This window comes from Arachis ipaensis, chromosome B02 (assembly GCF_000816755.2).
Source record: "Arachis ipaensis cultivar K30076 chromosome B02, Araip1.1, whole genome shotgun sequence".
In the NCBI taxonomy this organism is placed as follows: domain Eukaryota; kingdom Viridiplantae; phylum Streptophyta; class Magnoliopsida; order Fabales; family Fabaceae; genus Arachis; species Arachis ipaensis.
The window spans coordinates 96,790,190-96,804,197 of record NC_029786.2 but is presented as its reverse complement, the minus strand read 5'-3'; the positions used below and the strand labels follow the sequence as shown (position 1 = coordinate 96,804,197).

The 14,008-nt window shown below is 32.6% G+C and overlaps 1 long non-coding RNA gene across 2 annotated transcripts; it reads right to left on the bottom strand.

Annotated features, from left to right (window-relative positions):
* On the bottom strand, positions 2,804-6,102 carry LOC107625856. Of its 2 annotated transcripts, XR_001617397.2 has the most exons (4): positions 5,974-6,102; positions 5,735-5,847; positions 3,321-4,158; positions 2,804-3,057 (listed from the first exon to the last, which is right to left on the bottom strand). It is a non-coding gene; the product is annotated as an uncharacterized LOC107625856 (long non-coding RNA). The 2 variants fall into 2 exon arrangements; XR_001617398.2 differs by lacking the exon at positions 3,321-4,158 and having other exon boundaries at positions 5,974-6,101.

The window sequence follows — 14,008 nt, the reverse complement described above, 5'->3', positions numbered from 1 at the left end:
TAAAATTTATGGTGTTTTATTTTTTATTTTAACTTTTAATGACAAGTTATTTTAAGGAGAGTTACACTCCTTATTTTGTTCGGGAACACATTAACATGCTTTTAGGCATAAAGATGACATTTATTCTTTATTCTCATCATTACCCTTAATTTTTATTTTGATAATTGAATAATCATTAATTATATACGTTCATTTAACTAATTTTTTTCAGAATTTTAAATATTTCCCTAATTTATCTATTAATTTTTTATGTATATAAATTATTTTGAACATTTATTTTGAAATGAAGAGAGTAGCACTCATTGTAAATTTAAGAGTGAGCTAAATTAAATAAATATTAGGAAGGTTTGATTAAATTTTAAAATTTCAAAACGTGCATAAAATATTAGAAACATTTCAAAAATAATAAAATAATCGAAAGTAAAATCATCAAATTTGAGTTTGATTTAAATGATTAACGATAATAAGAGAATTTAAATACAAGTACATGAAAATCGGATTGATACAAATAAAATTAAAATAATGCTAAATTCTTATTATAAATCAAACTTCTTTTAAGGATGAAGTCTTTATATAATTTATAAGTGTGAGAAATTTTTTATCTCATAATAAACTATTTTTCAGAATTAAGTTAAAATTATTACCAATTCTCAATTTCACAACCAAATATTAAAAAGTAATTAAGAAAAGTAGAAACAGTCAGGTAACCACCACAATTTGTTCTCTTTTCAAAAATAAATAAATAAATGAATAAAACCCAGTTTGATATTTTGTAGTTTTCTTCTACTCTTCTAAGATTTTCCCGGATATTCATCGAAAGCAACTAAATGGTAATTATTCAAGTTAGTCATTCTCACTAAATATAAAAAACACATCAAAAGGATTATTTTATTTTATTTTAGATTTTTCGTGCATGGTAAAGTTTCAAAATCATGCAGTAGGATATGATAGGGACTTGCTAGTTGCTACTTTTTTGGGTATAAACTATGAAAGGTCAAAATATAATTGCTAAGGGAAGGAGTCACAACAAATTAAACTACTATGGTATACGAAACCCGAAGATAATCACAACGCATAAATCCTCCCCCACAATGAACAACATCAATTAAATTCTGACCTGGCCAAACTATAATCACATGATTAGTATAATGATTTCACACGGTTATTTTTTTTTAATGTAAAACTTTACAAATAAGAAGATTAGTGCTGGAAAATTTAAATATCACATTCTATACTTTTTTTGACATTTTCGGTTGTGTTTTTAAATACTAAACAAACTCAAAAGTAAGAGTACAGTGGTAAAAAAACCAACGAAAGCAGGTATTAGCGAGAAATACCTATGACGAAGAGATAACAGGTATTAGGTACTACACAAATGACGTAGTAAAATATAACCATTAAAATTTTTTTATTATAAATTAAGATTGTTTATTACCTTTTATTTTATTTAACTATTATTTTTTATTTATTTTTTAAAATTAACTTTACTAATTTTTATAATCTCCCACTTAAAACTAATTTTGGTAAATTTTTAAAAAATTCATTTTTCTCATGTATTTGATAGACCATATATACGAGAATCTATATCATTCAAACTTTTCAGTTTTGATTGGTCTTGTCATGACATCTACTAGGTTATCTTTAGTATGAATTTTTTGCATATCAACACTCTCTTATTTTACTATTTCTCGAACAAAGTGATATTGTACTCCAATGTGTTTTGTTCTTGAATGAAAGGTAAAATTTTTTGCAATGTGCCAGGCACTTTGACTGTCGCAATACACAAGAATCTTCTGTTGTTTGTGCCCGAGTTCCTCCATCAACCTTTGGATTCAAATAGCTTTTCTTGCATACTTGTGTAGCTGTCATATATTTAGCTTCTGTAGTAGATAAAGCTACAATAGTCGGTAATTTAGATAGCCAGCTCACATCTCTTCTTCTAAGCATGAATACATATCTTGTAGTAGATTTTTGTTTATCAAGATCACCTGCAAAGTCTAAATCGATATATCCATTGACAATGAATTCCGATCCTACAAAACATAATGCAACATTCGAGGTCCTTTTGATGTATTTCAGGATCCTCTTAATAGCATTCTAATTCTCTTTACGCGGATTTGCCATAAATCAACTTACCACTGCAACTGCTTGAATAATATCTGGTCTTATACAGATCATGGCATACATAAGACTTTCCACCCACTACAAAAAAACAGGGTTAAAACGGCGGTTATTTTGGGGAATTATGGCGGTTAGAACCGCCATTATGGCCAAAACTGGCGCCTCCAAGAAACGCCATTATTCTGGGCGCCATTCTGGTTATTACGGCGGTTTTCAGAAAACTGCCGTAATAACCTGTAGATAATACGGCAGTTTTTTGAGGGTTAATATTTCCGGATAAAATGACGGTTTTTTATATGTTTAAAATGGCGGCTGTAACCGCCGTTTTTACCAGGATGTTGTGACATCACTTCTGTTTAAAACGGCGGTTGGAAACCGCCGTTTTTACCATTATAACCGCCATTTTTACCAAGTTATAATGGCATCTTTTGTGTTAAAATGGTAGTTTCTAGCCGCCATTTTTACCAGGTTATAATGGCATCTTTTGTGTTTAAAATGACATTTTTTAACCGCCATTTCTACCAGCGTATAATGGCATCGTTTTCATTTAAAATGGAGTTTCTAACCGCCATTTGTACCTAATTATGATGATAATTTTATGTTTTTAAAATAAGATTGAAACTACCAATTTAAAGTGATATTTTCAAAACTTACTTAAAAATCTCGTAATAACCAGAAGGCATAATCATAAATCAAATATCATAAGATGATTTTTAATTCATACATAATCCAAAAGTCATAATCCAAGTCATAATTGAAATGTCATAATCCAAAAATAAAGTATCAAAGTAACATTTTTTAATAATACGTCTTAACATATAATTCTTAATATACGTCTTAACATATTAAGCATGGTCATGCTTCCTTGTTGCTTGCTCCAGAAGACCTACTTCCTAACTCTTTTGGTGATGGAATCTCACTCTCCTGATCCAATCCCTATAACAAAAATATAATTATTATGAGCACAAGAAATGTAAGAAAAGGGCATATATTGATATACATTTTAAGTCTGATTTAATTTATAAGAAAAGGCATATATAAAAGAACACATATTTGTCAAACTTTAGAGACTAAAAAAATATAGTATAAAGTAAAATTAAATCTTTTTTTTCAGTAACAGCACTCAGCACAACTTTAAAAACCTTTTTTGTACACATGACAACTTGAATAGTAAAAAAACAAGAAAGTTTTGTTCCAACTTATTGATTTCTGGTTTAATTTTGATCCTTTAGATTTTCTCCATGCAGGGCACAGAAAAAAGGGATTCTTCATTGATGCCAAATTCAAATGACAAATTCTTCATTTTTGAATTTCCCATGCAAGAGATTAAGCCCAGTCTTGGATTTTCTTTGGTTGATGGGCTTGGAAGTAATGGTGGGCAAGTAGAGAATAATGATAATCATAATAATGGGAGGCTTCTGTTCCCTTTTGGAGAAATCAAGCATCACCATCATCATCATCAGTTGAAAGAATACTAGTCTTCCATTTAAACTCTTCACTAATCACCAATATTAAATGATGATTTGGGCTCAATTGGACCACAACAATCATAAATGAACCATCCTTGCCCATAATTATAATTAAGGAGTGTTGGGTTCAAAATTTGGATTAGGTTCTCAGAGTGGGGCCCCCTCCTTCTTCTCTGCCAGATCTCCTCATCCCCGTTCTTTCTCTTTCTCTCTCTCATGGATTCAGTTTCAGCTTCTCTGCAATAAATAATATTTGCTTCCATACGGTGTCGTCTCGTCGTTCTGACCTAAACCTCTCAGATTAGCAACTACACTGTCTTTGCAGCTGAAATTTAGACCAACCAAACATGTGCCGCCATTATCAATTTTATTAATCTGAGCAATCCGAAAATAATTTGGCTCAGACACCAATAGTAAGCTATAAGAGTTCAGTGAGAGAAGATGACACTGAAAGAGGGGGAAAAATAAAAATGAAAAAAATCAAAGCCTAATTGTTTCTTTCTTGTTTTAGCACTCAAGTCTCAACTAATGAATGATCATGTCTTGGAGGCTCTTCAACCATGACTTTCTGCAACACAAACCATACTTGATTGAAATTGAAGACACAGTAGTGTGGAGCAAATAGAAAAAAATTTACATTTTCAATAGAACTAAGAGGATAAAAAGAATTCAACTTGTAACAAATCAGCCGGTTCAAAAAAGTTAAATGTTACATAAACACATCCAAATCAAGAACTGGTTGAACTGTAATACTAAAAATTAGTAATCCACAGCATGATGGGACCTGGGTGGGCTACACAGCTTAAAACATAAAATTGAAGCTGCAATTATACTACTGGTAGGTACATGAAAAATTTAATTTGGACATTGACACAAATAAACAAATAAGTTCCAGCAACACAGCAACCCATCAGTATATGCAACAATAAATTAGGATGACATTGATGTTCCAGCATATATTTAAACAGCTCTACTAATATTTAGAGGCAAGGAAAGTCCAGAAACAATATGACAGGCACAATCAAGGAGCAGGAAATGACCATCAGAAATTATAATTTCATCAATTTTGGCCATAACCCAATTAAAAATCACAATGGTAACACATGATTAATCCAAAGAATTTAACCCGACAAATTGACCCAAAACATAAAGGAGTTGAAGTTTAAAACCAACACAACAATGAGAAATCTGCACAATACTCCACAATATCCCAAGAGAAATCACAATGAAACAAAAGAACATGACAATAATCAGGCACACGAAGTACGAACCACTTAAATCAACCAGGAATAAACTTAGCACATAAACTATCCATCATCAGAAAAATAAGGAAAAAAACTTAAGAAGCATATTTACCAAATATCATAACCCTGACCAATAAGTTGCTCAGAAATTCTCCAAGCAGAATGCCAGGAACAAAGTATAGGAGCAGAGAAAACCAAAAAACAAATAAAGAAAAACTCCAGCCCCAACATCATTCTAGAAGAAGAGTTAATGATCTATTTTTTCAGGATAATCTCAAGCAATAAGAACGCAATTAAACTCCATGAACAGAATGCCACAGGCACAAGCACAATCAAACGGCCAGAAATCAATGAATACAGCAAAAGACAGAGGAGAAGAAAAGAAAGGAAGGAAGGATTTTGAATCAACCAAAACAGTGTGATTCTCTCAATGATGCAGTTTCCAAGATGAGAATCTCTTAGATGATTTTGAATAAAAGGCACTTATGTACAGTAAAGAAAAGTGTGGTTACACTAAATCATGATTATAAATGCAGATAGAGCAACCAAAGTGGTTTTACAACAATTTAATAGGGTAATAACTTACAACTAATAACATGTACTATAATCAAAATCCAAAGAAAAGAAGGCAAGGAATCAGCTCATGTGATTAAAGTGACTCAATTCTTTACTAACCGCGGAAATAATTAACTAAAGTGATAGATATTATGAACAGAATCACAGAACAGAGCCCTACTTCACTAAGCTTATTCAGTCTGAACTCATTCATCAATTCACTATATTAAGAAATAGCAGAATGAATTAACTAGCAAAATCCAAAACAATAATAAGAGTGGCAGCAATTGAACCATTGACACATGCATCGAAGTAAATACATAAGGAAAGAGAAAGTGAAGTTACCGTCAATCCAAAATCTGATATCGTCGACTAGTTGAACACAAGACCCGATCGGCGTCAATCACCCCCCACACCAACGTCAATGGAATACTTCAACACAAGCTCCAATCACGGAGCTGCAGAGAAACAAAATCCCCCAAAAATGAAGAAATCAGTAACTGGCGGAGAGGGAGAGGTACCTAGAGAACTTGAGAGGGAGCTGCAGAGAAATAAATCAGTAACTGGCGGAGAGGGAGAAGTACCTAGAGAAATCGTAACCGGTGGAGAGAGGAGAAGCCGAGAGGGAAGAACGGCGTTGTCGGAGATCGAGAGCAAAGGGAGAGAGAAGAGAGATCGAGAGCACCGTTATACTATGTTTCGTTTAAGGCTAGGGTTGCAATTCTTTTGTTTTATATATGTGTGAAAACGGTGGTTCAAAACCGCCATGATCACCCAGAACCGCCAGCAAACACAAAGTTAATTATGGTAGCAACCAAAAATGCCATAATAACCGGGTATTACGGCGGTTCTTTAAAACCGCCGTAATGTCAATGCCATTTTAAACTCTTTTTTTTTGTAGTGACCGCTGATGCATACGGTACTTGAGACATTTTTATCCTCTCTGTTTCACTACTAGGACACATACTTAAAGATAATTTAAAATTCATAGGAAGTGGGTTTGAAATTGGATTACATTCTTACAAGTTAAAGCGTTGCAAGATCTTCTTTAAATAATTCTATTATGATAGCCAAATCTTCCTCGTGTCCTTTCTGTCTCAGTAGATTTGCATCCCTAAAATCTTGTTTGCTAGTCCCAAGTCTTTCATATCGAACTCCCTAGCCAATTGTGCTTTCAATTCTTGAATTTAATCTTTATTGGAACCTACCATCAACATGTCATCTACATACAACAACAGAATGATAAAATCATTATCACCACACCTCTTGTAGTAGGTACAATGATCTGAACTAAGTCGATTATAACCAATACTAATAATAAAAGTATCAAATCTATTGTACCAACACCTTGGTGCCTGCTTTAGACCGTACAGAGATTTAGTTAACTTACAAACCAAGTTTTCTTTTCCTTTTTCTTTAAAACCTTCTAGTTGGAGCATATATATCTCTTCTTCAAGTTCTCTATGAAGAAAATCGGTCTTTACATCTAATTGCTCTAAATGTAAATCAAATGTAACACACATAGCTAAAACTATTATGATAGTAGTTAGTCTCACCGTTAGAAAAAATATTTTGTTGAAGTCAACACCTTCTTTCTGAGCATATCCTTTAACAACCACCAATCTTGCACGATATCGTTCTATTTTATCATTATTATCTCGCTTGATCTTGTAAACTCATTTGTTACCAATGGCTTTTCGACCTACTAGAAGTGCAACAAGTTTTCAAGTATGGTTCCTATGTAATGCTTCAATTTTTTTTTTTTTTGCATTGTTATCATCCACATAGAAGCATATAGATTGCACATAGCCTCCATAAAAGTTATTGGCTCTACATCTTCTGTCAGAAGACAATATGCATCATAACTTGTCAAAACATAATTTGAGTACCATGATAGTATTTTTCTTTGTCAAGTGGATCGACAAACTTTTATGTCATTGGCTTCTTCTTCTTGTTCTTCGTGCTCTAGTTCTACTTCAAAAAGATCACCTTTTCTGCATTTTTATCTATTTGAATAGTGGTTATTTCTTTAATAGTGCTGTTATTTTCTTGTTTTCTTTGGAATTTATCTTCTGCAAATATTACATCTCTACTAATAACTACCTTGCAGGCAGTGGGATCCACATGCGATATCCCTTAACTCCGTCAGCATAACCCAAGAATATATATTTTCTAGACTTTAGGTACAACTTTGTTCTTTCTTGAAAATTGTACATCACATACACAAGACAACCAAATATATGTAAAGAAAAATAATTAGGTGATTTACCTTGCCACATCTCCATTGGTGTCTTCAATTCAATTGTAGTTGATGGTGACTAATTTTTCACATAACAGGCAGTTTTAACAACTTCTGTCCAAAAAGACTTGGCTAAACATGCAATTTGCAACATAACTCGTGCTTTTTCTAGGAGAGTCTTATTCATTCGCTCTGCTACACCATTTTACTGAGGCATATATGCAACTGTGAATTACAGTTGAATACCTGCTTGCTTGCAAAATGTTAGAAAGTCTCCATCGATATATTCTCCTCCATTAATTATCTGTCCTTAAACACTTGATCTTCTTTCCAGATTCAAGTTCCAACTTTATTTTGAACTCTTTAAACGTCGCAAACACGTCTAACTTTTTTTTATCGGTTACATTCATAGCCTCTTAGAGCAATCATCAATAAATATACAAGATACCTTTATCCTCCTAGGGACATCTCCAGCGATTCCCACATATTAGAATGAATCAACTCCAATATGCGCTTGTTTCAAGCAATTGATCTACCAAACATCAATCTATGTTGCTTGCTTGTAATGCAGTGCTTACAAAATGGTAAGTTTATCGATTTGATCCCGGAAATAAGATTATTCTCCACAAGAATTTTCAAGCCTCGCTCTGACATGTGGCCCAATTTGTGATGCCATATCATCGTCATTTCTTCTTAGCTTGCTGAAGCAACTAATGCCTCTGCCTCTTGAAAAGTATCTCCCATAAGCATGTATAGATTTACGACAATTTTTTCTGATTTATTACGATAAGAGAATCTTTAACAACTTTCAATATCACACCTTCAATATGGGTCTTGCAACCAAGTTCATCCGGTTGTCCAATTGACAACAAATTCTTCTTCAAGACTTTCACATGTCTTACCCTCGAAGTGAATAAATAAAATTATCAAATATTTTTATTTTGGCACTACCTATTCTAATAATTTCTAAGGCATGATCGTTTTTCATAAACACAGATCCTTCTAAGACAGGTTCATATGTACAAAATCAATCACGATGAGGAGTCATGTACCAAGTTGCTCCTGAATCAACATTCCAGACATTAGTGAGTTGTTTGCTGTCTTTAGAACCAATTATTGCTTCGCTATACAGAATTTCTCCATCATCAGAGGTACTCATAATACATCTTTGAGAACTTGATTCTTTTGGAACCTTCTCTATACTCTTCTTATTCTGACAATTTTTATTGAAGTATCTTCTCTTGCCACAATTGTAACATTTAACTTGCTTCTTTCCTTGTGACTTTAGTCTACTTTGACTTCCACTGGAACTACGCTTCATTGATCTCTCTCTCATCATCAACAATGCATTTGTTTGCTTTGATCTCTCTAACCTATCTTTCTTATTCTTGTACCTAGATTCTTCTTCAAGAATTGTAGCAGCCATATCATCAAAGAAAAGATAGTCTGTCAAAATATTATTGGTTAAGTTAATGATGAGCTAATCATATGAATCTGGTAGACTTTGAAGTTGAAGTTCTGCACATTCATTTTCTAGTATGTTGTAATCCAACGATGAGAGTTGAAAAAATAGCGTATTTAGATTATTGATGTGATCTATTACCGATGCAAATTCAGTTATTCGAAGAGTATAAAGTCTTCTCTTTAAGAATATCTTGTTGTGAAGTGACTTAACTTCATATAATTTAGCGAGAGCATCCCAAATTTTCATTGTTGTCATTTTCTCTACTATACTTGACAAGATTGAATCACCGAATACCAAGTGTAAGTTTGCAACAACTTTGTCATCCATCTCCTTCCATTTTATCTATAATTCCAGTGGATCTACCTTCAATTGCTGTCACACAATTGTCTTTCCTCATAATTTCTTTTATAATCAATTTTCATAAGAAAAAATTATTTCCATAGAATTTTGAAATCTCATAGTTTGCTGTCATATTTTTTAGATGGTAACTCGCAGTGAAAAAAAATTTTAATCAACAGTCTTTGGCTCTAATACCACTATTAGGTACCATACAAATTAAATGACGCAGCAAAATATAAAGATGAAAAAATTAAAAATTGTATAAAATAATTTTTTTTTTTAGAATTATAACTTCTCTCTATCACAAGGATATTACAATAACACTTTTTCTTAATAAAAGGAGAATACACCTCTCTATGAATATAGGAGAAAATCTCTCAAAGAAAGAAAAATTTTCTATATAACTTAATGCTACTATTATTTTTGTTTGATGAATTGATTGAAATGAATTAAAAAAAAATTCAATTTATAAGTAAGTTTTTTCAATATAAATCATCCATTAATTAGAAGAATATAGTCTTCTCTTTTTTAACAATTAAAATTCTATAATTATAAAGTAAGATTATTTATTATTTTTTATTTTATTTAACTATTTTATTTATTTTTAAATTAGTTTTACTAATTTTCGCAAACGAGACCTCACAAAATTTTTAAGGACCCGGAAACTTGTCCCCACAAATAAATAGAACAGAGACGGCCAAGGATATAAGTACACACCATACAGAAATCTATTAAATTTCCGTGAAAATGGATTTACTACAAGAGTAATATTAGAGGACTAATCTTTTTAGTCAATATTAGTTTATTTATTTTAAATTTTAAATCATAAATAATAAATTTTTAATCTTAAATCCCTCATTTATGTTAGTATTTTATTTTAAAAACTATTTTTATGTTATTTTTTTTAATGTGTTAGATATTTAATGTATATGTTAGATTTCTTGCCATTAAAATTACTAAATTTAATGAAATATAAAGTTTTACATCATTTGAAGAGGAAAAAGAAAGATACCATATAAAAATATGTAGCTGAAGGGATTATGAAAATGTTTGGTTCTGCAGCATGAAATATAGAGAAAGCACCAAAAAAAGCAGAACAAATAGAGAAAAGAGAATAGAATTATTGAAGATTTATTAGCAATAGAATGAATATAACACACTTTCTAATTAATTAGTTTTAGAATTAAAGACTCAACAATCAATAATTATACAGGAAAATAGAAACTTAACTATTCTTAACTTTCTTATTTTTTAAAAATTTTGACCAAATCTAACTTCACTTATCTCTACAAATACCGCCTGAATGACGTGTTTTAATCATGGTTCTGAAAATCGAACCGGACCGGTCGGTTCAACCGGATTAACCGGGAACCGGTCATCTAGCCGGTCCGGGTAAGGTCAGAAACCGTCTGGCAAAAAACCGGTGAAAAAACCGGTCGAATCAGCAGTTAACCGGTGAACCGAAAGAACCGTCCGGTTTTTTAGCGGTTTTTGGTTAAGAAAGAAAATGTGCTAACGGCGTCGTTTTTCCTTAAAAAAAAAAAAAAAAGAGAAAAGAAAGGCTAAACGCCTAATTGCCTAAACGAAGCCCTAATCCTTTCAGCAGAAATCACCCACAACTCCACAAGCCAGAAGAGGGATCTGGGATCAGCAGTTCAGCACCGCCATCGCCACCGCATCCCGCAGCGACAGCAGCGACGGCGTTGAGAGCCGCAACCACCACCGCGTCCTATTTCGTCGCCGAGCTCTCCCTTCTCTCTCTCTGTCGCGCTCTTTGTATCTCTGTCGCTGCTTCGCTGCTCCTCGCCGTGGGTCGTCGTCGCCGCTTCTCTGCTCCTCGTCGTGGGTCGTCGTCGCCGCTTCCCTCCTTGCCGTGCGTCGTTTCTGCTTCTCACCTCCTCGTCGTTTTTGGCTGTGGCCCCTTCTAGTCTCTCCGCACCGTGTCTCACCGCCGTTGCTTCTCTGTTTCACGTTACCAAAATTTCCAATTTGAATTTCTCTGTCTCGCTGGCTCTATGCTGTCTTTTCCTCTCCATCGCTGGCAATTCGGATAACGTAAAACTTCCCCTTTATCCTCTTCAATAATGTTCAATTTGTTGTAATTGTATTACATTGTTTTCTTCTTTATTTTGTTCTGATATACATATGATATATTATTGATGATTCTGCTGAGTTTTGAGATATTCATTTCTGAAGTTTTATTTGAGTTCAGTCAGTTGATGTTGAATTAATTCTGCTGAGATTGAGTTATAAATTTATTTTTTTTAATTTATTAATTATGCTGAGATTGATATTGAATTAATTCTACTGAGATTGAGTTATAAATCCAATCTGTTTTACTTGTTATTTTGCTGTCATTGATTCAAAAGAGAAACATTGCTACAATTCTGCATTGGATTTTCTATATGGCTTTAAAATAAGGGTTGGATGAAGTTCAGCCAAGGAGATAGTTTACTCATAGGAAAAAAGAATGAAGTTAAGGAGTAAAGAAAAAAAAGATTACCTAATTTATAAAAATGGAAAATTCAGGAATGGAAACCTAATTTATAAAAGTTATTCATGCTTTTATATTGTGTTTTTTTTGTTTAGTTAATTTAATTGTTCAGCTTTTGTGTATTCTGAGCTTCTTAGTTCTTACTGTGCTGTGGAATTGCTTCTTCTTGTTCAAATTGAAAACTATACTGATTTGTTTTTCTCCCTGCACCATACTAAAATTTTGGGCCTCAAATTTAGGTAGCCTATAACGGATGATTTTCTTCTGTTATATCTGGAACTGATATTGTTTGACCAAGCTTAAAAGTTGCTAATGTATTATATATACATGAAGATTGAGAAACTTAGATGAAAGAACCAAGCTTCCACCAATATTAACTCATACGATGCTTTAATTGCTCTTCACCTTATCTCGCAATATATGCCACTTTGAATTTTTAATAATTTTATGTTATATTTTAACTTAACTGATTCAACTCCGGTTGAACCTCGGTTGGACTATTGAACCATTAAACCAGTTACTTGATCGGTTCATTGGCCGGTTCGGTTCTCGCAACCTTAGTTTTAATTGGTTGAATAATTTCTGTCATTTTATAAAGAACAAAATTCTGATGCTCAAAATTCCAAAACACAAGCATATAAGTTGGGCTATTACAAACTTATACATCTCCAAAATGAAGTATCTATCTTCTTGTATGACATATGTTGGTTTTCCTCTTCAGCCAGCATGCGACTTTACATTTTCGAGTCCTCTGCTTAGTCTGGTAAAATTTTTATTTTTTAAAAATAATTTATAAAAATTAACTTTTAAAAAATAATTTTTTAAAAGTTGTAATATTTATATTTAGTAAATCAAATAAAAAAAATCTTTTAATAAACATAAGTAATATCAATAACTCAAATAGCATAGTTTCCTCATACTCAATTAAGAGGTTGCGGGTTCGAGTCTCTATATTTTCGATAAAAAAAAAGTAACATCAATTGCGTTTGGTGAAATAACTTTTAAAATTTAAAAATATTATAATAGACATAAATGTAAGTATTAAATTTAAAAATTAGTTAACATATGAGGTTATATTAAATTTTTAAATTTTAAAAAATACAAGCCAACTTTAAAAAGCTCTATCTTAGGTGCTTTCAAAAGTACCTCGATCTTTTAAAAGCTATAAGAGTAAACACATGATCTTTTTAATCTACTAAACACAAAATAAAGAATTTAAACTTTTAAAAAATATAATCACCTCTTCAAAAAGCTTTACCAAACCAAACCTTAACCTACCTCCTGTTAATGTTGCAAGTGTGAGAAGTATTAAAGTTAGTCCCACATCAAAGAAATCTAGGAAGAGTGAGGAGTTTATAAGATGAGAGACCCATTAACTTAACACCTTAAGGTTTTGAGTTGGATGTGGTGTCTTCTCATCTTATGTTATCTCACTTGATTCCTCCCCGAAGTCTCTCCGATGGTCGAGAGCTCCCCATGGTTTGCCCAACAAGTGGTATCAGAGCCGATGGTTTAATCGGTCTGGTTTTAAGGAGTATGCATCGAAAGTCTTCCCGACAAAGGGTGGTCCGGGCAGCGTGTCCCGTGGTGTTTTGCGACGGTGTGATGGACGAATACTCGTGGCGGAGGAGCTAGAAAGAGGGGGAGTTGATGGAGATTGTTAATGTTACAAGTGTGAGAAGTGTTAAAGTTAGTCCCACATCAAAGAAAGCAAGAAAGAGTGAGGAGTTTATAAGATGAGAGACCCATTAACTTAACACCTTAAGATTTTGAGTTGGATGTAGTATCTTCTTATCTTATGTTATCTCACTTGATTCTTTCCCGAAATCTCTCCGATAGTCGAGAGCTTCCCACGGTTTGCCCAACACCTCCTTCGTTCTTTGCCAAAATCATTTAACTAATCATTTAACTATTATGCGATAATTGTACATTAGATCATCCACTATATTGAATATAAATTTTTAAGAACTCGCTCTTAGCTTTAACTTTTCTCTTTTTAGAGGGTTTTAACAGTGAGCATCTAGAAAATTTTGATAGTGCACGAAATATATATATATATATATATAAAATGTTATAATAAAA